This window comes from Lissotriton helveticus, chromosome 4_1 (assembly GCF_964261635.1).
Source record: "Lissotriton helveticus chromosome 4_1, aLisHel1.1, whole genome shotgun sequence".
Lineage (NCBI taxonomy): Eukaryota > Metazoa > Chordata > Amphibia > Caudata > Salamandridae > Lissotriton > Lissotriton helveticus.
Window position 1 is genome coordinate 729,023,650 of NC_136063.1, and position 25,280 is coordinate 729,048,929.

Genomic DNA, 25,280 nt, shown 5'->3' on the forward strand with positions numbered 1-25,280 from the left:
GACTCCAGCGTGCCCCTTTTCCGTCCCACATGCAGTTTTTTAGTGGGATGGAACAAGGTTGTAGGGCGGCTCCAAAAGGACCATGGCCAAAGACACCTATCAAGGAATCCTCTCCAAAAGGTGAGGCCTGGTTAATTGTGTGACTTAAAATATTTGAAGTAGAATTCTGTTCTTTTGACAGAGTGCCGCACCTGTAAATTATTGTGTGCCTCAGTGAGTTTTCTTTTATTGCATCCTGATTGATCACAGAACAACGAACATGGGCCTAAAACAAACCAGGCCTATTGGCTTTGCCAGTGCTTATTAACATTATCAAATAAATAAATAACCCCATGTGAATAATTAGAATTGAAAATGCATCTATTCTCAAAATATGAGACTGTGAATTAAACATTTCCAAGTTCTGTGGTAGGAGTAGCTTTGGAGTGAATCATTTACTCGAGTTCTTCTTTCTGTACCATTTTCCTCTGCATTCTCTCATTCTGTTATAGGCTTAGACCCTCGTATTCCCCGCATCTATCTGAAATCCTCTTTCAAATCTCCTTCATCACGCTTTTCACTCAGACCTTTTGCATTTACTTCCTTTCGCCAACTTCTTCTCTTCACCATACCCTTGCACACGCGTGTATACAAACACTGACACACACACACACACACAAACAAAAAGCATACTGTCTCTCCCTCATCTAGAAAAACTGAATTTTCTTTTCCTTTTTGCTCAGTTTAATTTCCACAGCTGTGTACCTCCATCACCCACTTTCACATAAATTAGTCATTATTATCAGCGCGCAAGTAAACATTGCTCTGAAGAGATGCCAATTATTGGAAGAGCATGTATTCTGCACACCTTTATGATCTTCTGACATGCACTTTGAGTAACACGTACCTCCTTCGAGTCGTATCCTGAAGTCACCCAGACACCTAGAAGTGACTCGATTCAGCTTATGAGCGATATGAGTCATTTGACACATGAAAAAACCCCACAAAAACACACATCTATAAAACGCAAACATTGTAGAAGATGAAAAATAACTACATCTTAAACAGGGACTGCACCGCTGCCTTGCATTACACTAAGATTTATTACAACGTTGAAAAAAAGATCGGAGTTTCAGAGAGCAAAACGAATGACTTGAACATATTGTCAAGAATAGACTCTATTCAAAGTTATTTTCCTAACAGCTGTGACTCTCCTGATTGTTTCTCTCAAGGCAAAAAAAAGCCTCCAAGGTAATTGTGGAGCCATAGGTGCCTCCTTCTCCTGTGACGGGCCTATGACATCGCTGTCCCTCTTCCGCACAGAATTTGCCTGCCCTGCTGCGCACCAAAAGAAAGACAAGTAAGCCGCTCGTTTTTTTAAATAACAACTGCTGCTGCTGTTGTCATAATCTTTCTTCTGGTTTGAGGAGTGGCGCGAGCACTCCCAAACAGCCTCCAAGCTCAAGGACAGAAAGATGGGCGAACAGGCACGCACCTTGCTAGCTTCAAACCATGTGTGATTTAAGCGCCCCATCTGAGCTTGGCACCCGGTGCCGTGGCACCGGCCGCACCGCCCTAAAGCCGGCCCTGCTCTGCCCCCTTAGACACATGAATGAACACAAGGAAAAGGAGAGAAAACTAAATAAATGAGACCAATTATTCTTGTGCATTGGAACTCTTTAACTTCCACTGAAAGACAGGATACATGTCCAATTACCAGCATTTTTCGTATGTTCTTAAAGTTCGCCTATGTTAGTGCTGCACAGGGATTACCTTGTAGGTGACATTATATAGTTGTACGATGCAATAGCTGTATCCAGGGGTAATGCAACAGGTAATGTCTTTTGGGCTCCCATATACATTATGTTTACTGACTAGGGCTCGTTTTGTGCTAATTTTGTTACAATGCAAGGAATCCACACAGTATATGCCTATGGTCACATTAATAATCACGAGCATCGGAATGGAGAGTTACTTGTGCTTATCTCTTATGATTGTCATTATCTCCAGTAAAATTGTTGTTGATGTCACCCAGATACAGTCATGAACCTGTCTACATCCATAATGCATGTGCAAGAGGAAGATTGAGTAAAGACCATAGAAGTAACAAGGGATTTTCAGGCTTATACACTAGGGGCCTCATTTATGAAAAGTGACACATCGCTGCGTGAAAACAGCGATGCGTCACTTTTCACTGCGCCCTCCTTGCGAGACCAATGATGCGTCATATTTACAGTATGACCCATCATTGCACAAGGAGTTACAGATACGTCAGTATTTCTGACGTATCTGTATGGCGCAAAAGTGACGCATTGCTGGAGTGTGTCACAAAAGTGACGCAACTCCAGCAATGTGTCCTTTCACATGGGGCAAGCACCATGTGAAAGGGCCTGCGTCAGTCTTACGCCTGCTGTGAGGCAGCCGTAAGAAATTGACGCATTTGTGTCCTAGAAGTGACGCAGTGAAATCTCATAGATTTCACTGATACAACCCTTTCTTGCGTCAAAACACCCCCCATGCATACATTATACCTGGCGTAGGTATAATCTAGCGCAGGGGTTTACAAAGGGGTTTACAAAGTGACGCATCTACCTAGATGCGTCACTTTGTAAATATGTAAATAAAAAAAATCTGTCCTACCCAGCATCAAACCTGCCCTTGACTGGTTGTATTTGTAAACTGAAAATCTCACTTGAACTGTTGGCCAGAGGGCTGATGCCCAAATGGCAAAGACTGAAAATAACTACAGCCTCGCTCAAGTATTTTGAAGAGTTATATCGCCACATAACTGCACTAACCTTGTGGCATTTTTTTTTATGTGGAGCGTATCGCTTCCTGTTTCCTCAAGGAGAAGACTGAATGTAATGCCCTATTTTGTTCTGCTGATGTGCCCTGATGCTGGCCTTGCCTGCGTGGCAGCCCACTACTAGCCGAAGGAGCCATGAAACGCTGTCCTGGGAAATCTCTACACTCTACATCTCACCAGAGACAGACGAAAGGCTACCTGCAATTCACCTACAAGTGTAGGCGAGCTTAGGTGTGACTGCCCAGTGGGTACACACCTATCCTTCTCTTTATATTTTGTATGTTTACTATTGTATATTCCGCCCTCCATATCATATCTCACAAATCACTCGCCTCCATCTGGCATGACTTTGAGAACAGACCCTTTACTAAACTCATCATTCACCTGAGTTCCTGTCAGAAATATCATCAAACCCCACTTGACGGTCTTTGGCTATCAGGCTTGCTCTAGCAAGGATGCATGGAATTTCTTGTGCTCTCCCTGTGATTTTTTTTTACATTTATTTATTTATTTGTGTTTTCTAGAGCGCGAACTAGACCCATAAGGGTATCATAGCGCTTTGTAGGAGTGACAAGTAGTATAGAAAAGAACTTAGGAGTGGTGGATACATATGGGAGAAAAACAGGTGGATACATTTGGGATAAAAACAGGTAGATACATTTTATAAGAAACATGAGTTTCTGGCTCCTCCGGATACCACGTGTTTTTGTGCGAGCAATGCAGGTGAGTTCGAGTATAGAGCCTTGTGAGTGATGCAAGCCAGCTTAAGTTGGATTCTGGCCTGGAGAGGAAGCCAGATTATGCCTCATGTTTTTTAGGACCCCACCTTAATTTACCCTGAGGGTCAGACACTTATCTGTCCTTATTCAGTACCGACTCCTGTCACTCTTCAAAGTGGAAGACTTTGAAATGGTGTTTCAAGCAATTTTGTGTTGCAAGATCTTTAACTTTAAAGGTACAATGAAAAACAAATCTTAAACTGAAACACAGAAGGTGTCACATGTGAATTACTGTAGACTACAAATACTAAGGAAGTTCGCTTTAACATGTTAGTTCGTCTTGCAGTGTCTCACAACTAGTTGTATTTGTGACATTACCTGCTTTAAAAATCTCGAAGAAATCATGATCGGCTAGTCAATTCAGGCAGTACAATCAGAGCTATATATTTTGGTAGAATGATTGCAATCCTCGTTGCTCTCAGACGGTATTATAAGGAGCGCGGGGATCACTATTAGCGTAGTTATTGTGAACACTATACATTAAATTGTTTGTAACATGAGTACCCTTTGTTCATATTTTAAATATGACATTTTTTGTGGTTACCATGTTGCCGATTTCTATTTTTTCTTTCTACTTTTTACTGTGCTCATATGTTAAAATACTTGGCTTATTAAAGGTGTTTTCATTTTAAATAAAAATCAATTTTAGTTTTTTTCACACAATTATGACATAGTGTGTTTATTTAATCTCTGAGCTTCAAGGAACCTTACAAGTGTAAGGATATAAGCTTGAGCACTCCTGTGGGCAAAATTATTTGCAGGAAAGTAATCCGAAAGTAATCAAGGGGGTATTTCTGATTTTTAATTCAATCAGTACACATATTTCATCATATGCTTCAAGATTCCATTCGGTAAATAAATTCTGTTAGTAACAATACAATCAATGGTGTCACGATGTGATCAATTCATCATTTTATTGGAAACTCCCCAATGCATTTCGAGCCATGGGCTCTTCTTCAGGGGGTATTTGTCTGAAAAGAAATGAAAATAGAGGCCATAAAACAAGAGACCCGAGATGGAAAGGCATCTACATAAAAAATGGTGTGCAATTAAATAAGGTGCGACCATCTATAGCTGCAAAGGTAAACAGGGTGAAAGAAACGTGTAAAGGGGAACAAAATAAAAATAATGGTGCTAGGTGATGATGATGTCCTGTATGCCTATACCACGATGAGAACGTCGACGAGATGGTGCAAAAGACGGAGAACTGTCTAAGGACGTAAAGAACCAATATAAGACCTACAGGATTGTGTGGAGGAAACAGTATGAAAACTGGAAAGGTAACGAAGCAGTATCAAAGGTAAATAGCTACACCCCGGTAAACACGTACATGCCTTGGTGAGAAGTGCGCTAGATTAAAGGTCATGTGGGGAAGAAAACGATATCAGGTATAGGGCTGTGACGAAAGAAGAATCAAGGTGAAAAACTGAGCACCCGGTGATCAGCGGTAGTGAACGGGAATGCGGTAACGCGTTCATGCAGGTTGTAATGAAGAGTGGACGCTTAAAGAATGGTATAGAAATTAAACGGAAGCTGAAATACGCTTACCGTATTTAGAATGATGAAGTGCCAGCTCGGACGCCATAAGCTTCATTCCCGGTGTAGAAAGTGACGCAAGCGTGAGCATTATCGCATTCCCGTTCACTACCGCTGATCACCGGGTGCTCAGTTTTTCACCTTGATTCTTCTTTCATCACAGTCCTATACCTGATATCGTTTTCTTCCCCACATGACCTTTAATCTAGCGCACTTCTCACCAAGTCACGAACGTGTTTACCGGGGTGTAGCTATTCACCTACGATACTGCTTTGTTACCTTTCCAGTTTTCATACTGTTTCCTCAACACAATCCTGTAGGTCTCACATTGGTTCTTTACGTCCTTAGACAGTTCTCCGTCTTTTGCACCATCTCATCGACGTTCTCATCTTTCATGTTTCTTTCACCCTGTTTACCTTTGCAGCTATAGATGGTTGCTCCTTATTTAATTGCACACCTTTTTTTGATGTAGATGCCTTTCCATCTCGGGTCTCTTGTTTTATGGCCTCTATTTTCATTTCTTTTCAGACACATACCCCCTGAAGAAGAGCCCACGGCTCGAAATGCATTGGGGAGTTTCCAATGAAATGATGTATTGATCACATTGTGACACCATTGATTGTATCGTTACTACCAGAATTTATTTACCAAATGGAATCTTGAAGCATGTGATGAAATATGTGTACTGATTGAATTAAAAATCAGAAATACCCCCTTGATTACTTTCGGATTACTTTCCTGCAATTAATTTTGCCCATAGGAGTGCTCAAGCTTATATCCTTACACCTGTAAGGTTCCTTGGAGCTCATTCTATTAGCACCTCACTGGACAGGAGGCGACCTCCTTGAGCACCCTAACTATTAAGATCTGGTTAACCAGGTAATTGAGTCAGTTTACATTGGAGTGCAACGGTTCTTCTCTTTTGTTTATTTAATCTCTACCTTGACACAACCCCTTGTAAGCTAGATCTCGACTGATTGATCATGCTACCACAAAGAGTAAAGTAGCCTTGGGAGACAAAACAGCTTAGTAGGTAGCACTCTACTATTGCCTGGATGTCCCTGCATTTGCATGGATCTGGGGAAAAACCTGACAGGGGAATATTGCTGTTTTATTCTGCGTGCATGGTGCAGAAATAAACTCTAGTTTGTGTATTAGGAAAATGCACATGCACACAACAATTTGCACACTTACACATCATTACGCACAAGCACATTTTCCTTAAGAATCAGAACATGTGACAATTGTGGAAAACCTCCATGAATTGAGCCCTAATTCATTCTGTTATATCTTCTGTAAATGCAAATTAAGGAACTCGTAGGTAGGGTTAGGCAAAGTGGTGTTTATGACACTCTTTGCTCTGTTTAGTGGGTTTTGAGTAGCTCAGTGCTTTACTCAGTAAAAGTGGCTGAGGTATGCATTAAACAACAAGATGAAACAGATGCAAGATGCTGAACCTATGGTCCCTGTAAGAAATGGGGTTATTAGTTGAGAGGGGTGAGAGCAATAATCAAAATTTTTCTCAAAGTGAAGCACAAAAGTCACTAAATAAACCTGTGCTTAACCCTCCGGTAGCTTCGTACACAAGCAATCAGGCTTAAATTCAAAGTGTAAATTATTTATGAAGCACTCAAACAGTAATGAAGTGAAAAAACAACGCAAGTAAATCCCAAACCAATTTTTCATAAATAAAATACCAATACCCAATTAGTAGAACTACACATTTGAATTTTAAAAATTTTAAGTATAAAAAATGGCAAGAATCGCAAAGTGCCAATCGCAGGTATCCGGTTGGCCAATCGCAGGTATCCGGTTGTGCTGGACCGGTTCAGAGTCAAAAGTTGAGGCTTACATGATGGAGCACAGGCAGCATATGGGGAGCAGGTTTGTCCCAATGGAAAGTTGAAGTACTAACTTAGTCCAGTTTCACACAAGAAGCTCAATTAATGTGTCACCATATCACCTTGGTGACATCCCTGTGTATTGGGCACACCTTTGATACTTGAACAAGCAAGCTTCTGCAACAAAGATGATTATCATAGTTTATTTGAGTGTCATCATTAATTTCATGATGTAGAAAATCTTTTTTTCATGCATTAATTTTCATCATTTTACCATGTTACATATTACATGTTTCAAAACTGCTCCAATGCATTTCGGGTCGTGTACTTTTCATCCGGGAGCTCTGTGGGTAATAAAATATATAGCACTAAGTGTTGGGGTCGTGTTTTAGGATATCGTTAGCGTAGCATGCAGGTGGGGGTCAGTGAGGTGTGTTTATCAGTGTGACCGCCATCTAAAAGAGTGCAACGAAAAGTGTGGTGGAAGTGACATATTGTTGAAACAATAATGTGTTCGGTGGTATTTTAAGTGCCTAAGTTCGAGTGGGAGTTAGAAAGGCGTCTTGAACACTCACGTGTCATCCGACGTTCGGGTTATCTAAACATAAGGAGACATAAGAGAATGCGTTAAGATCCACTTTGCCCGCATTCGTTTGGCAATGCGCGTTTAAACGTAAGTTAGATACGCTTTTAAACATACTTTAAATAGGCAGCGGCATACAATGCTGACTTACTAGATTTGTTAGTGTGCTCCGTGGCTGTTAAACATCTCTGCGGCGTCCGTGATTCTGGTGTTAACCCGGAAGGGGATATATGGAAGGAGGGGAAGGTGTAATAGATAGAAAGATAGGACTATAATATGATGGCCATGTTGGGTGAATACCAGTGAAGTGTGGGTGAGCGTCTGTGCTCTTTGGGCAGTGGGGTAGGGACTGAGTATTCACGATCAAGTGTATCCTGAGCCAACAACGAACAACAAATTTATATGACAGTGATATATATATAATAACAAAATTATCAAAAGCAGCACTATAGGATTGGCAGTATGCGACATAATGCACCATGACATAGGTGTTTTATAAATAACAAGAAAATTCCAGGCGGTCGTTGAGTCCCATTGGCTTCATGGACTGCATTTTGAAAATCCATGCCATCTCTCTTCTTAACAGTTGTTTGTTGTTGTCAATGCCCTCATGTTTTGCGACCACTTCATTATACCTAATCAAATGCCCATGTGGCATGATCTACATTGGCAAGGCCGAAAGGAAAATTAAGACTCTCATTAATGAGCATAAATCAAACATCAGGATGCAGAATTCCAAATCAAATGTGGCAGCACATTTCACTGAATTCAGACACAATATTTCCCAATTAAAGTTTTTGATACTTGAAGTGGTCGCAAAACATGAGGGCATTGACAACAACAAACAACTGTTAAGAAGTGAGATGGCATGGATTTTCAAAATGCAGTCCATGAAGCCAATGGGACTCAACGACCGCCTGGAATTTTCTTGTTATTTATAAAACACCTATGTCATGGTGCATTATGTCGCATACTGGCAATCCTATAGTGCTGCTTTTGATAATTTTTTTATTATATATATATCACTGTCATATATTTTTGTTGTTCATTGTTGGCTCAGGATACACTTGATCGTGAATACTCAGTCCCTACCCCACTGCCACAAAGAGCACACACGCTCACCCACACTTCACTGGTATTCACCCAACATGGCCGTCATATTATAGTCCTATCTTTCTATCTATTACACCTTCCCCTCCTTCCATATATCCCCTTCCGGGTTAACACCAGAATCACGGACGCCGGAGAGATGTTTAACAGCCACGGAGCACACTAACAAATCTAGTAAGTCAGCATTAGTATGCCGCTGCCTATTTAAAGTATGTTTAAACGCGCATCTAACTTACGTTTAAACGCGCATTGCCAAACGAATGCGGGCAAAGTGGATCTTAACGCATTCTCTTACGACTCCTTATGTTTAGATAACCCGAACGTCGGATGACACGTGAGTGTTCAAGACGCCTGTCTAACTCCCGCTCGAACTTAGGCACTTAAAATACCACCAAACACATTATTGTTTCAATAATATGTCACTTCCACCACACTTTTCGTTGCACTCTTTTAGATGCCGGTCACCCTGATAAACACACCTCACTGACCCCCACCTGCATGCTACGCTAACGATATCCTAAAACACGACCCCAACACTTAGTGCTATATCTTTTTTACCCACAGAGCTCCCGGATGAAGGGTACACGACCCGAAATGCATTGGAGCAGTTTTGAAACATGTAATATGTAACATGGAAAAATGATGAAAATGAATGCATGAAAAAAAGATTTTCTACATCATGAAATTAATGATGACACTCAAATAAACTACGATAATCATCTTTGTTGCAGAAGCTTGCTTGTTCAAGTATCAAAGGTGTGCCCAATACACAGGGATGTCACCAAGGTGATATGGTGACACATTAATTGAATTTATTGCATAGACGTTTGCCAGGACGGACACCCCACCTGTGTGGTGCACCCAACCTCCGAATACAGATTTCTTTCAATTCACAAACAGACTTTGCCAAGCCAGCTGTGGGTCCCCCACCTATTTTTTCTAGTCATTCACACAAAAAGCTCTCACAGACAAGTTATGGTGGTCGGGCTGCAGGCTGGATCCAGAGAGGGGTTCGTTGACAGTGGATTGCTGAAGTCCCAGGCCTTGGCCAGAACTTCATGTTGGCAGTGAGTTCATTATCGGTGTGAAGAGTTGGTTGAAGATAGGATCTTTGCTCTGGCACGAAACACTAGGCGGTTGCTGTCAGCGTGAAGAGCTTCAAGTGGTGAAACCTGAGGTCTGTATCTGGGAGTGGTTCATCATCAGTTAGATGCAGTTCAGATGCAGACCTCGATGAAATCTGCTCGCATTGATGAAGGACAGTTCTTTTTCGTGCAAAGAGCCCAGCGGCTCTAGTATTTAACCTGGAGCACAGTTCTTGCAGTTGTACGGTGGTGGAGTACAATCCAACACCTGTCAGACATGCAGGGCAAATTGTGTGGTTTAGGACTCTCTCCAGCAAAGGGCAGTGCCACGGTTCAGCAGGGCCTGATGGTACTGATCAGCTGGAGGACAAGTCCGCTGGAAGCTTTTTGTGTCCCTATAGCTCAAATAGGAGGTCAGCCAAATGACCCTTGGAGTCATTCCAGGAAGTCCTGGAGGTCCAATTCCAGGCTTTCTCCAGACTTCTGACAGCAGGGCAGTCCTTCTTTACAATCGCCACAGTTCCAGGAGTGTTCTGATGCGAGGTACTGAGGGTGGCGCTTTAATACACAGTGCCAACCTGTAGTTGAGGGACTCCTCTTTGTCTAACATTAAAACTGGTTCTGGTCATCTATTACCTTTCCCCTGAGTTTGTATCCAGCCTGTCAGGGAAATAAATTGTAGGCAGATGAGGTGTGGGTTGCATATGCCAATGACAGGGCAGGTATCTACTGAAGTCAGTAAGGAGCTGGGTACAGCCCTCACGCTACATTTGAAGCTTAGGGAGGGCTGGGTCCACCCCCCCACCCCTGGCCACCCTACTCAGGAGAAAACACCTTTCCCCACACTCAAGGCCCTTTTGCCTCTGTTTGGAAGGAATACACATTACACCACAGGAGAACCATTATCAGTCACGTCACTCGGAAACACTGACAGAAAAACACATTTGGTTTAGGCAGAAAAATGGCAGCCTTCTAAAAGTGGTCCCTCAGTCAACAGTCATAACAAAATAGAAAACAAATTGCAAATGTAATTTCCCAAATAGTTAATTGTAAAATAGAATGCTGACGCAGTGGGTGCCAGTTACAAATGTGCTTGGTGCTGTCTTGTAAATAATACACATATGTGATAAATGTGATTGTTCTCGTTTCATATTTCAAAGAATAGGATGGCCCATTGTATCAATTGGAATGGCATATCAGTTTTCAATCTGAAAATAGAGAATTTGTTTTACATCCTGAAGAAGGAGGATTAAAAGTATTACAGTTCACCTAAGTGCTTCAACAAATAAAAAGGTTAATTTCTTGTGTCACGTGTGGGTTTGACCAACCACATCAAATAGGTCACACCCTACTAATCTTTCCTGATAAATATCAGTGTTGGCTAAACAACCACGTGTGTTGAAGATTTCTGCCTCAGTGGTGAAGATCTCCAAACTTATTGTAATTGTATTTGTATTTATATAGTACATACTACCCCTGATGAGGCGTTGAAATGCTTTTCAGCAATTTGCACACTATTCAGAAAGCCAAAATGGAATAGTGGTGGATTAGTATGGGTAAATATAGGTTGTTAATTCGAGCAAAGTACAAGTGAGTCTGTCAGTTGGATTAGCTAAAATAAAGGAGTGATAGAGGAGGGAAGAGTCTAGGAAGTGCTGTTTGGGATATCGTTGTAGTAACATGAGGTTTGGGATGAGTCAAATGAGGAAACCAGGAGGGAAAATCTATAAAGGTTTATTAGAAAGGTAATAGTAAAATGAGGTTAGGGAAGAGTCAGAGAAGGGATAAAGGTGGGAAGAGTCTAGAAAATGTTATCTGGGAGATCATAGTAGTAAAATGAGGTTTGGGAAGAGTCAAAGGAGGGACAGAGGAGGAAAGAGGCTAGAACGGGTTTTGGGGAGCTAATAGTAGTACAATGATATTTGGGACGAGTCAGAGAGCTGAGGAAGATGATATATTGAGAGAGGTATAGGATGAGACGTAGAGCAGTGCACTGGAGAGAGTTGAAGTTTTGTTTCTAATTTTTTTTACAGTAGGATCAAAGTAATAAATATATAGATGCATAACCACGTAGAAAGACACATGTACATGGAAAATTATAACGAGATATAAAGTTGTATTTTATAAAGCCCCATATGTGCATGTATGGATAAATAGCTAGAAACTCTGACTTTCAAGTGTTGCTATACATAAAGCTAAAATATTTATGCATTTGCATCAAGTGTTCTTTTTGGTGGTGAAATGTGATGCATTTTTTAAATATATTTATTTATATTTGTTTATTTTTATTTCCTATTTTCCCCAATATTTCAATAGTGAAGCACTTATAGCTACAATTGTTATGATCAAATTTACTTTTTGTGATAGATAAAATAAAAAAAATAGACCCATAAGCATCTAATCAAATAACTTATATAACTGATCAAACATTATGATAGATTAAAATAAATAAAACAGAGACCCATAAGCCAATCTTCATTTAAAAATAAAAAAATATATTTATTGGTCAGCTTGATAATACGGAAAGAAAACACAGTAACCAGTAATTTGATCCAGGCAAACATGTCAGAATATAATTACATATTATTATTAACATTAAGGGACCTAAAGCGAGGACAAAAGCAATACATTGGGGATTTTTTTTACATAAATTAACGGGGAGAGTGTACAGAGAAACCCAAGTAATAAGAGCACCATAAGCGATTAATTATTCATCCAAAGCCTAAAGGGCCCCCATATTTTCAAGCTCCTTTCTCGCCTCCTCTTAACCCCTCTTAAGAACACTGCTGATTCCAGGTTATGGAGGGCTAGGATCCTTGCTTTCCAATTCACAAAAGTGGGAGGGACCGGGTTGATCCATTCCGAAGTTATACACAAACGAATTAAAGACATTGAAATACACAGAAACGCTGCCTCATAGGATGATCTAACCAGACACACGTCAGATTCGCACCCCGTTATTACCAATTCGGAAGAAAGCACCACCGGATTCTTAACAGAACTATTGATAAATAATTGAACATCTTGAAAAAATGAGTCTAATTTAACACAGGAGAAAAACATGTGTACATCATTAGCTGCCGTAAGACCACATCTTGAACACCCGTGGACATCACTACCTCCCCATTTTGATATTTTAGCGGGAGTAAAATACAAATCAAACAAAGCCATATAGCTTTGAGAGCATAAGCTCCCTGAAATTAACACAGAGTTGGAAAGTTCTAATGCCTGAGTAATATCTATACCAACCTTACCTAGCTTGGCTTCTAATTTTGCATTCTGTATAGCAAGGTCATCAGGAAGGGCCGATATTAAATTTTGATAAAGAGCGACAATGCGAGCCCTCCTTAAAAACAAATCCAGAAGTGGGCTTCTAACTAGCGCGGTTGGATCATTATGGAGAAGCGGAGTTAAATACCTGCGTATCTACAAATACTTAAAAAATTTGTGAGTGTCCAATCCATACTTATCTTTTATAGATGAAAAAGAGTATGTTGCCATCATAAACTAGGTCCCCCAATGTAGAAATACCATGAAAGCTCCACCTGATTGTAACTGCATCTTGAAAAATAGATGGCAAAAGCCTAGCAGCAGCCAGGGGCGTATAAAAATTAATATTAGGAACTGACCATTTCTGACGCACCTTCCTCCAAACTGAATACATAGCTGAAATAACCTTGAACTTCGTTTTTTTATGGTAACTGGGTTCTAAAACTGAGAGGAGAGACCCATTGGCCTCTGCCCCTAGGCCAATCTCGAAAATTGAAGGACTGCATGAAGGTGAAAGTGGAGCTCGTAAGCCAAAGAGTAGCAAGGCCAGGTGTTGCAAAAGAGCGGCCCAATTATACAACAATAGATTAGGGACTGACCACCCGCCCCTGCCTAGTGGGAGATACATCCATTTAGCAGCCCTGCGTGGAGAACGGTAACTCCACAAAAACCTATTGCAGCATCTTTCTGCACTCGAGAGACTAGAATGAGCAAATTCCAGAGGTATGGTCCTGAAGATATATAAAAATGTTGGCGAGATCAGCATCTTTAATACATTCCTCCTACCGAATAGAGAAAGATGTAGGTTATCCAACCTACGCAGAGTAGAGTTCGCAGTATCTATAATAGGTAAGATATTTATTTCCGGTAATTGCTCAACTGCAGCGGTAATTTTAATCCACAAGTACAAAGTGCTTTGCACGACTGAGGCTTCAGACGGACCCATGCCTTGTGCCCCTGCTAATATCAAAAGGCTTTGAGACCACCCCTGAGATTAACAAGGTTGCTTGGGGGGCTATGTACAGTGACTGTAGGGCATGAATACAATTTGGGGAAAACCCCTACCAATACAGAACCTTCCACAAGAAACCCCAAGCAACCCTGTCAAACGCCTTTTCGGCGTCTAACAGGATTGCTCCAAGCGGGGATCGTGTGACTTGGGCCCAATCGAAGAGAGCTATAACACGGCGGACATGATCCGCCGTGTCCCTTCCAGGAATAAATCCATGTTGGCGGATGGAAACTAATGGAGATATCACCGATGCTAGTCTAACTGCCAAAATGTTTGAAAAGATTTTGCTGTCCGTATTAATTAGTGAAATCGGACAGAATGAGGCAGGATCTAGCTCAGGTTTATCTTTTTTTTTTTAACAGGATAATCGTAATCCGCCAAGCATCTGGAATCCTACTAAGCTGAGCTTCCCTAAGAGTCTTTAGAAGGTCTTCCTGGATCTCAGACCGGAATGTACTATAAAATTCCAAAGGGATGGAATCAGGACCAGCTGCCTTACCGCTAGGCAATGAATTTAAGGCTAGCTCCACTTCATCCCACGTAATGGGTGCGGCTAGAGCCACATTGTTATGATCTGAAATTTTCAACGTACTAAGCCCGTCTATGTAGGCACTAAACTCAAGATCAACAGTTTGGCCCCTAACTTCTTCAGTGTATAGAGACTGATAAAATTCAGAAAAAACTGTCACAACTCCATCCGGGGTATCGTGGATAACCCCCAGAGGATCCTGAATTCTGCTAATGTGGTTAACTAGGCTTCGCTGCTGCAGTCGTTTGGCAAGGACACGGCCGGATTTTTCACCATACTCGAACATCATCGAGCGATACTGCAGATATTAGGCGGCAAGATCCTGGCCAAAGAACTCAAGCAGAGAGGCCTTTATGCGTGCAACCTGCGACTGACTAAGAAGTATATCACCGCCGTCTCTAATCATGTTTATCAGCTGAACCTCTGCACAGCGTAGTTCATCCATCCGACCCCTGATTTGTTCTTGAATTTGCTTCTGGCGAAAAAATGAAAAACTTTTAGTCTCGCCGCGAACTGTGGCCTTGAGTGAATCCCAAACTATGTAACCAGGGTCGGAACCTCTATTAATGTTCAAAAATTCTATTAGCCAAGGTTCCATATGATCTACGTAGGTTGATTCTAACAATAGTTTTCTCTCAAACGTCCACGGTCTGGGGGCTTTAGCAGCACCCATTATCATACAATTAATAATCGGTAGGTTGTGGTCCGAGATAATTCTGGGAGAAATAGTGATTGATGTGGTGCCTGCCATTTGATCTGACACAAAAAAGTAATCCAAACGGACCATTTTCCTGTGAGGGGCATAACAATATGTAGAGCCGTCTATATTCCTACAGTGATGGAACCATAAGTCAATCATAAGATGTTCTTGCACTCTAGGTTTTCGACCCACGTAATTCTGCCCTCCAACAATGTTAAAATTGGCCTATAAATTAATATTAAAGTCCCTACAGAAACAAATAGGTTGGGGCCAAAGGGCCAGTTCTACATTTAAATAATCTATAACTGCAGGGTCATCCAAATTTGAGTTGTACACGATGCAGAGCGTCAAGGCTGAGCCGTTAATCAAGAGCTCCGCAATAGCCCATCTTCCCCCTGAGTCTTGGCTGGTTCTCAGGCAGGAGCCCACACCACGCTTCAACAGAATAGCTACCCCTCTTATCATGGAGTGTTGATGAGAACAGACTACTAACTCAAACCCAGGGATTTTGAGACATTCCCTATTATTCCAGGGGACGTGAGTTTCCTGTAGACACAGTACCTCTAAATGCAGAGCTTGGATGATCCGTGCAAATAAGGCTTGCTTCTTCCCGTTATTCAAACCACAAACATTCCAAGAAGCAATAGATATTTTACCCAACGCCATTGATAATTGTAAGGAAAAACATCACAATTATAATAATTCTCTGATTTAATCCATGATTGCCTTGATATAGAAAAAAAGTATTTTCCAAGCGTAATTTTTTTTGATGCGCCCCAACCCCCCCTTCCCAAACCCCCCACCCCTGTGTGACCCCCACCCCCCTCATGCCTCCACCACCCCCCACACAAGGCAGGAACCATAGTTCCAGTGATGGAGAAGCTGGAATAAGCGGGGACCCCCCCAAGAGTTGCTGCTAACTATATGAAATTTAAGTCAGAAAAAGGGATATGCAATCGCGGTACCAAATGTATTTCTCAGAAAATATTAGAAAAGAAAGGAACAAGATTCATCCCATATGAGAGCTATAGCCCTGCTAATAGCTTAAAGAGAAAAGAGAAAATAAATGCCTTTGTGAACAACCGCAATTATATCTATTACAATGAATCCAAAAATATTTTTGCCTGAATTTCAGACTTAAAAAATCTAGTCTGGCCCTGGTGAATAATTTTAAGTTTGGATGGAACAAGCAGAAAAACCTATGCCCCTTTGGACTGAAAAGGAGCAATCAGTTGACGGAGCTGCCACCTCCGTTATACCGTGGCTGGACAAAAATCCGACCTCACAAAAAATTGACAGCCTTTTCCAGACCTTTGCCTGTCGGGCCTGGCTAGATCATAGATCTTTTCTCTAGCTAAAAAACATATGCATGCAAATTAGAATAGCGCGAGGTCTGTTCAATGCTTGTCCCGAGTGCTGCTTTGGTTTGAAGGGGAAGCGATGGGCACGTTGAATCTCCAATCGCCAGTCCCATTCCTTCACCTCTGGGAATGCTTCTGAAAATAAGTCAACAACAAACTGGCAAGTATCTGACCCTTCCGTGCCCTCAGGAACCCCCAAAATTCTTTAGTTGTTTCTCCTTGCCCGGTTCTCAATATCAACAAGTTTTCCTTGAATGTCTACCCTCTGTGACTGAATTTCATCCAACGTGGTTTTTTGAGTCACCAAGTCATCTTCCAATGAAGAAATCTGGGTTTCTGCCTCTGTGACCCTGGTAGCTATATCAGTGCAGGTCTTAATAACTCTGCGCTGGGAGTTTTGGACCCTGCGACAGGCCCCCTGAGCTCGGGCCCTTTCCTGACGCGTCTCCTCTCGGTGGGCCATTATAGTTTGATAAATTATAGCCAGTGACATTTCCGCCGGGGGTGAGCCCATATTAGATTCCAAAGCTTACGGTGCTAACTCTTGTGACACAGGCTGAGCAGAAAATGAATAGTCCCAGGCCAAAGAGCCTATATTTACACCAGGGTCATGGGGTGCCTTCCGGATTGTGGGGAGACCACTAGAAGTAGCAATAGAATTCAATACTTCATTAGTGCGCCAATCTCCCATATCACTGCCCTCATCATCTTTCCAATCTTTGTCCAGCCCGTTATCTTCCACTGAAGAACCCCTGTGTTCGGACAAAGAGAAAAAATTATCACCATCCGTATCAACATCAGCACTTACAGATGGTGCTGGAGTCTGTAGTAATTCGATGTGAGGGACTGCAATTTGTGGGTTGAGCGTGGGACCTAGAGGGACTACATCTCCCAGAATCCCGCTTGATGGTACACCCAAGTCCAGAACAGCGTCAATGCCTGGAGCTGCCCCCGGCAATTTATCAGCAGGTTGTGCCCCCTCAGTTTGGGCAGTTGGAGTTGCCAGATTATCCCCAACAGTGTTTTAGCACCCTGCCATAGGAGAGGAAGACACAGAAACAGCGTTTGTCTTACCGACTGAGGCTGAGGCTGATACTGTGACTGCAGACTCTGTGACGGCCGAGGGGGAAGCAGCAGGGCTCTGGGTGCCCTTTACAGAAGAGCTCACCCGTGGTTTAAACATCGCTGGAACCGGAGATATCACTGGCTTGAAAGTTTTAGAGACCAGGGTCTTTTTTGAAATATCAGAGGCAGATAAGGTAGGTGGTGGCATAGAGCGAGCTGACGCCGAGGCTGGAACAGGTGCCGATGTTACTTGATTTTTTGGAGGCATCCTGCCGCTGATGGAGGTCTGGGCGGCCGGCCTGGCTGGATGTGCTGAGCATAGTGAAGCGCGATCAGGCTTCCACCAGAGAAGCACCACGCCACCAAAATCCAATGCGGAAAGCCGCGGCGGAAAGCACAGAGCCACCAGAACATCCGACGACGACAGAACCAGGTTGATCGCGCTTGATCAGAACTTCGCACTATGAGGCATAAATGTTAGCAGTGCCTGGATGGGGGAGAAAACGCCAGTACCGGCTCACTCGGTCAGAGTGCTGGCCGCCATTTTCCCTCTTCGACAGAAGTTCAGATCCCAACATAAGCTAATCTTCAAATAACTCATATGTAAACTATCCAGTGACATATGTAAATGTGACAAAAGCAAAAGGAACCAATGATGGACGGAATGCTGAACAATGCAAACGTTCAACCTCAGTCACAAGTATCTGAGTTTTATCCATTGCTCTTTTGCTCACCACACTACCCCAGATTGGACCCAGCCAGTTGAAATCAGTCTTGACCCTGTTCCTCATGGGAACAGTCCAGCTCGAACTGCAAATCAGGTCCTCCCTTGATTAGAAACAAGCATCCAGTAACCGCTTCAGGGCATCAACCCCCATCAGCCAGGCTAGCTTGAGTCCAGTGGCACAGTGAGCACGGGACTCACGTCTGGACATACCCTTGCCACTTAGGGTGACAAAAGCAAAAGGAACAAATGATGGATGGAATGCATCACCGTTCATCAGCTAGGCTAGCTTGAGTCCAGTGGTGCAGTAAGCACAGGACCCACATCTGGGTATTCCCTTCCCATTTAGGGTGACAAACGAATAAATGATGGACACAATGCAGGAGGTATGGCCCGGGCGCGCCTCCTACATGATGTGCACTGTGGTTACGGCACCGTGTGGAGAGCCTACGCCGCTGTCCCCGGAAGTACTTGGCCCCCTATAGGGATCTATCATGGCATACTGCCTTCCCTGCATCTGCATATGGGGGGCACTGGGGTTCGATTCACCAGCTCAACACTGCAAGCTGTTGAGTGCAGGATAAACTGGAACACTCTTTCTGACCTTTTCCTCCTTGTCACACGGACTCCTAGGCCTAGATAACTGGATAACAGGCATTGATTTCCCAGGAGATGCGCGGGCGGGACCCCACACATCTGAGAGCAGTGCCTGAAGTGAACAGTACGAACAACACTTAGGGGCCTACAGACACTGAGCACAGGATCACGGACATGTAGTATTCTCATGCTGCAATACGATCTGGTGAGTGATCTCCTCCCTCATTCTGTCAGCAAGACACTGGAGGGGCCTCAGACCCTATAAGAAGGCGAGGAAAACTGGGTAGAGGGTTGCCCAGCTGGCGGAATAGTCAGGATACTACCAGTCTGGGCCTATGCAGTCAAGGAATGCGTGCCTGCCTTCGTGAGCTAATATCAGATCTGAGTACAGCCACACCACTTACCTGTGTATTCAAAGTGAGAGAAGCGGGGAGGGGAAATCTAGCGACTCGCTTGAATAATACCCAGTGCAACACAGTGGTCTGGCTAGAGCATTCTGCATCAGTTGGGGATTGTACATAGGAATATTAAGCAGAAAACACTGCTGTTCGAGGTTTTTGCAAAGGAAGTCAGCCGGCAACCCACTGAGATGGCTATTGAGAGTACTGCCGGGCCACTGGTGGTGCTGACCCCCCATGACTTGACATGCTTGACCTTAAAATGACGGCCACCCCTGCCTCCATTTTCTCAGAAGCCTAAATGGCAGCCCCAGCTCCTTCTCTGGACTTTTTCCTCCCCCCCCTATTACCTCTATCCTCTAGTGGGGACATGCTCTTCCACTGCTTTACCATGCTACTGTAGCCTACATATCTATTCGAAACTGTTTTTCCTGAACGCTGAGACCTGAGCTACATGGCTGATGCCCAGTGGAGCTTCTAGACAGCTATTGATATTTGATATTTGATATTTGTGGGTATTTGTAAAGCGCGAGCGTTCGCTCCCAGGGGAGCATCATGGCGCTGAGCGAGTTACGGAGGAATAACTGAGAAAAGTGGTGAATAAAAGATAGAGCTAGATGGCAGCCAGGACAGAGGAGTCTGAGAGTTTGTAGACCCATGTCTTAAGAAGTTTCCTGAAATTGTTCTCATTATTGATGACTCTGAGGTCAATGGGTAAGGTGTTCCAGGCTTTAGCTGCCAGAACATTAAAGGATTTTCCTCCTCTGGTCTTATATTTAAATCTGGGGATTTGGACAAGGTTAGTCCCAGAAGATCTCAGGCAGCGCGAAGGATTGTAGCGCTTGAAGCGGTTTACAAAATAGCGGGGTCCTGTATTTTGCATGGTTTTATAGACTGTGAGAAGCAGTTTGAAAAGGATTCTTTTGTGCAGAGGCATCCAATGAAGTGAATTCAGAGCTGCAGATGCAGATGACCTTCTGGGGAGTTGTAGAACCAGTCGAGCTGCAGCATGTTGTAGACTCTGCAGCTTCCTGAGGGTAGATTTTTTCACCCCAGCCATAAGGCCGTTGCAGTAGTCAAGTCGGGAGAGTAGAAGAGCTACCGCGACTGACTTTCTGGCTGCAATTGGGAGGAAATCAAAGAATTTCCTCAGGGATTTTATTAGTCCAAAACATCGACCGGCAGTAATCTTGACGTGATCGTCAAAAGTGAGGGAGGAATCAAATTGTACACCCAGATTTCTGGCTGCTGTAACTGCACTAGGAGGAGCCTCGGAGCCTGTGGGCCACCAATCTTTAGGGGAGAAAGAAATATTCTTGCCTATTGGAATGATCTCTGTCTTTGCGCTATTGCATCTAAGATGATTAGTGTTTAGCCATACAAAGACATCGGATAGGCAGTTTTTAAAGCGAAGCTCTGCGTCCGTACGCTGTTTGTCGATGGTGACGACCAATTGCGTGTCGTCAGCGTAGGACGTAACCAGGATACCATGTGACTCTATCACAGCTAAGAGGGGTGCCATATAGATATTAAAAAATAGGGGGCTCAATATGGACCCCTGGGGCACTCCAGATGTAATTGGCTTTTCGCTGGAAAGATATGGTCCAAGTGCTACGGTTTGAGACCTGTTTGATAGGAATGATGAGATCCAAGCCAGGGCTGAGTCTGTCACACCGATCTCTCGCATTCGATTGATTAGAATAGCGTGCGAGATGGTATCGAATGCCGCTGTGAGATCCAACAGGATGAGGACAGCTTGCTTGCCCTCATCCTGTAGGAATTTAATGGAGTCGGTAAGCTCGATCAAAGCTGTTTCGGTCGAGTGACCGGAGCGGAAGCCCGATTGCTGTGGATGCAGGATGTTATGGGCTTCTGTGAAGGTTTTAAGTTCCTCGTGCACTAAATGCTCCGTGACTTTGCCTAGGAAAGGAAGTAGGGAGATAGGCCGCATATTAGTCAGGTCTGTGGGTGGTTTATTCTGTTTTTTTAACAGAGGTTTGACAGTGGCCTTCTTCCATTTGGCAGGTACAATTCCAGATGCAAGGGATTCATTAATGATTCCATTGATGTGGGGATTGACTGTATCAATCAGGTGATGAAGGATGATAGGAGGACAGGAGTCCGTAGGTGCTCCTGATTTACAGGCGCGGATTGCCTTGCTTGTCTGTTGCAAGGATACTGGTTTAAAACTGGAGAGAGGAAGGTGATTGACTGTGACTTGTGTGGTGGTCGTCGGGGGTAGAGGAAAGTCTTTCTGAATGTTGACAATTTTGTCAACAAAGTAGTCTGCAATTTGGTTGCAGAGACTCTCTGACGGAGGTATGTCAACGGTAAGAGCTTTTGGGTGGGTGAAGGACTTGACTATAGTGAAGATTGTTTTTTGGTTTTGGTGCGCTTCCATTATGAGATTAGTGAAATAGTCCTTTTTAGCTGCTTTGATGTCAGAGAGATATACTTTTCTCTGTTGAACATAGCGAGTTTTGGAGGCCGTGTCATATGTTTGTCTCCAGTGTCTTTCAAGTCTCCGGCATTGGAGGTGGCTATCTGCCAGGGTCTTAGTGTACCATGGGGCATTGGGTTTTTTTTTCTTGGGTCCCTTTCCTTGGTTGTTTTTGGGTTCAGAGTTAGCCGCAACTATTTGGTGCATCCAGGTGTGGAAGTTGCATGAATCAGCTTCGACATCTCCAGTTAGTGCGGGGGGTAGGGGCAACGGTTTTGACTCAAGCTGTATACGTTCTGCCACCTTCTTCCAGTTGACTGTATAAGCGGCTTGGGTGTGTCTGGGGTTAGATGGGGGAGCAGTGGGTGTCGTGATGTCAAAGGGGATGAAAAAATGATCGGTCCAAATTAAGGGCAGTGGAAGGGAGGTGGAAAGGGTAGGGATATTAGAACAGATGCCGTCAATGGTATGACCAGCGCTATGGGTGGCCATGTTAATAAGTTGGGGGAGGCTGAAGATGTTCAGGGACTGTAAAAAGGAAGTGACGTGGGGGTCAGTGGATGATTCCATGTGTAGATTCATATCGCCGAGGAGCATGAAATTAGAATATTGTAACATAAGTGCGCCTAAGGCCTCGTCCAGAGAGTTGAGGAAAGAGGAGGGGTTGCCCGGAGGACGATAGAGAAGTCCGGCCGAGAGAGAGAACGATGGAGTAATTTTAATTGAGAACCCCAGACTTTCAACGTCTTTAAGATGGTATAGGTCGAATGTGTGGCAAGGAAATATATCCTTGATTATTAATGCTATCCCACCACCTCGACCTGAGGGTCTGTCCCTTCTAAGAATAGTGTAACCTGGGGGGAGGGCAATGGCCAGGTCAGGGTTGGAAGAATCGTTAAGCCAACTTTCCGTAATAAACAAGGCATCCAGCTCTTGGTTTAGTATTAAGTCGTGTACATCTTGGCAATGGCAGGCTAAGGACCTGGCATTAACCAGACCTCCCTTGAAGAGGGTGGGGCGAGTCTTTGGAGGGGCGTGCATATCGTCGACGCCATTTGTGGGTATCAAAGGTGTCCATTTACAGCAAGGACATAACAAAGGGCTGGAGGAGGGGTCAATATGGGGGCAAACATGACCATGGGGGGCGGGTGGAGGGCGTAGGGACAATAAATGATTGTTGTCATACCTGATGACGGGCTTTGGACCGACAGCGTGCCCTGCGCCCAGCGCGATCCGGTCGCGGACGGGCGCAGACGGGCTTGGCTTAGGCGCGGCTTCGGCGCGCGTCCGGCGCGCCCGCTGCGCCAGCCCGCTGCGCCATCTGGCCGGCTTACACATAATATAGTAAGAAAGGGGGGTGGGAGTATAGCGCGACTAGAGCGCTCTCCCTGCCTCCCTCAAGATGGCGCCCACCGTCGCCGGTATTGGAGGAGAGCGGCAATGCCGAAATGCGGAGTTTGAAGTGTCAGCGGTGTCAGTGTGCCTAACAGAAAATAATTCCCCTTAACTGCAGGCACGTCCCCCAAATTTAGAAACAATAAAATGAGTAAGTTTAAAAATAGTACACAGAGGCTTTCCGCCGTTTAAAATGAATAATAGTACACCACAATTTCTCAGAAAACAAATGCAGCTCGCAGCCCCAGTTGTCTCACTGGGGAGAGCTACTGTAGGGCACCGAGCGCGGGGAAGACTCGAGTTAAATATTCCAGGGGGGCGGGAGTATAGCGCGACTAGAGCGCTCTCCCTGCCTCCCTCAAGATGGCGCCCACCGTCGCCGGTATTGGAGGAGAGCGGCAATGCCGAAATGCGGAGTTTGAAGTGTCAGCGGTGTCAGTGTGCCTAACAGAAAATAATTCCCCTTAACTGCAGGCACGTCCCCCAAATTTAGAAACAATAAAATGAGTAAGTTTAAAAATAGTACACAGAGGCTTTCCGCCGTTTAAAATGAATAATAGTACACCACAATTTCTCAGAAAACAAATGCAGCTCGCAGCCCCAGTTGTCTCACTGGGGAGAGCTACTGTAGGGCACCGAGCGCGGGGAAGACTCGAGTTAAATATTCCAGGGGGGCGGGAGTATAGCGCGACTAGAGCGCTCTCCCTGCCTCCCTCAAGATGGCGCCCACCGTCGCCGGTATTGGAGGAGAGCGGCAATGCCGAAATGCGGAGTTTGAAGTGTCAGCGGTGTCAGTGTGCCTAACAGAAAATAATTCCCCTTAACTGCAGGCACGTCCCCCAAATTTAGAAACAATAAAATGAGTAAGTTTAAAAATAGTACACAGAGGCTTTCCGCCGTTTAAAATGAATAATAGAAGATTGGCCCTGGTTTTCCCAACCGTCACCTACCCAGCCGGACATTGGGCACAGTTCTTCCTCGTCTCTCCTTCTATGGCTCCTTTCTCTTCTCTTTTCCTATGAATTCTCGCAACTTAATTTTTGTTTACTGTACCTTACTACGCTATTGTAACTGATGTACCTTGTAGTGCAACGATCCTCTGGTAAAGCGCTCTGATACCTCCGGGTCTAGCCAGAGCTATATAAAACTTTTCAAATCAAATCAACTCAAAAACTGTTTTACTGAACACTGAGACCTGAGCAACATGGCTGATGCCCGGTGGAGCTGCCAGACAGCTATTGAGGAGACTGGCCCTGGTTTCCACCTAGACCGTCACCTACCCAGCTGGACATTGGGCACAGTACTTCCTCGTCTCCTTGCTATGACTCCTTCCTCCCCTCCCTCCTACGAATTCTCGCAACATTGTTTTTGTGTACTGTACCTTACTATGCTCTTGCAACTGATGTAACTTTTAACGCAACAATCCTAAATGTAAAGCGCTCTGATACCCTCTAGGGTCAAGTTTGCGCTATACAACACTTTATAAATGAATAAATAAAAAGTAAATAAATGCAAACATTCACACCAGTCACAAAGATCTCGGTATAATCCATCATTCTTTTGCTCACCACACCACCCCAATTTGGACCAGTCAAATTCAAATTAGTCTTGACCCTGTTCCTCACGGCAACAGTCCAGCCTGAACTGCTATGTCAGGTACTCCCTGGACTGGAGACAAGCATCCTGGGACCGGTTTCGGGGCACCACCCCTTATCAGCCAGGCCAGCTTGAGTCCAGTGGCACAGTGAGCATGGGACCCATGTCTGACCATACCCTTCCAACCTAGTGCGACAAAAGCAAAAGGAACACATTATAGACTGAATGCTGAACAATGCAAACACTCACTCCCAGTCACAAAGATCTAGGTTTATTCCATAGTTATTTTGCTCACCATGCCTCCCTATTATGAACCCAGCCAAATGCAATTTAGTCTTTACCCTGTACGTCATGGGAACAGTTCAGCCCGAACTGCCAAGTCACGTCCTCCGTGGACTGGAAACAGGCATCCTGGGACTGGTTTCAGGCATCACCCCTCATCAGCCAGGCTAGCTTGAGTCCAGTTGCACAGTG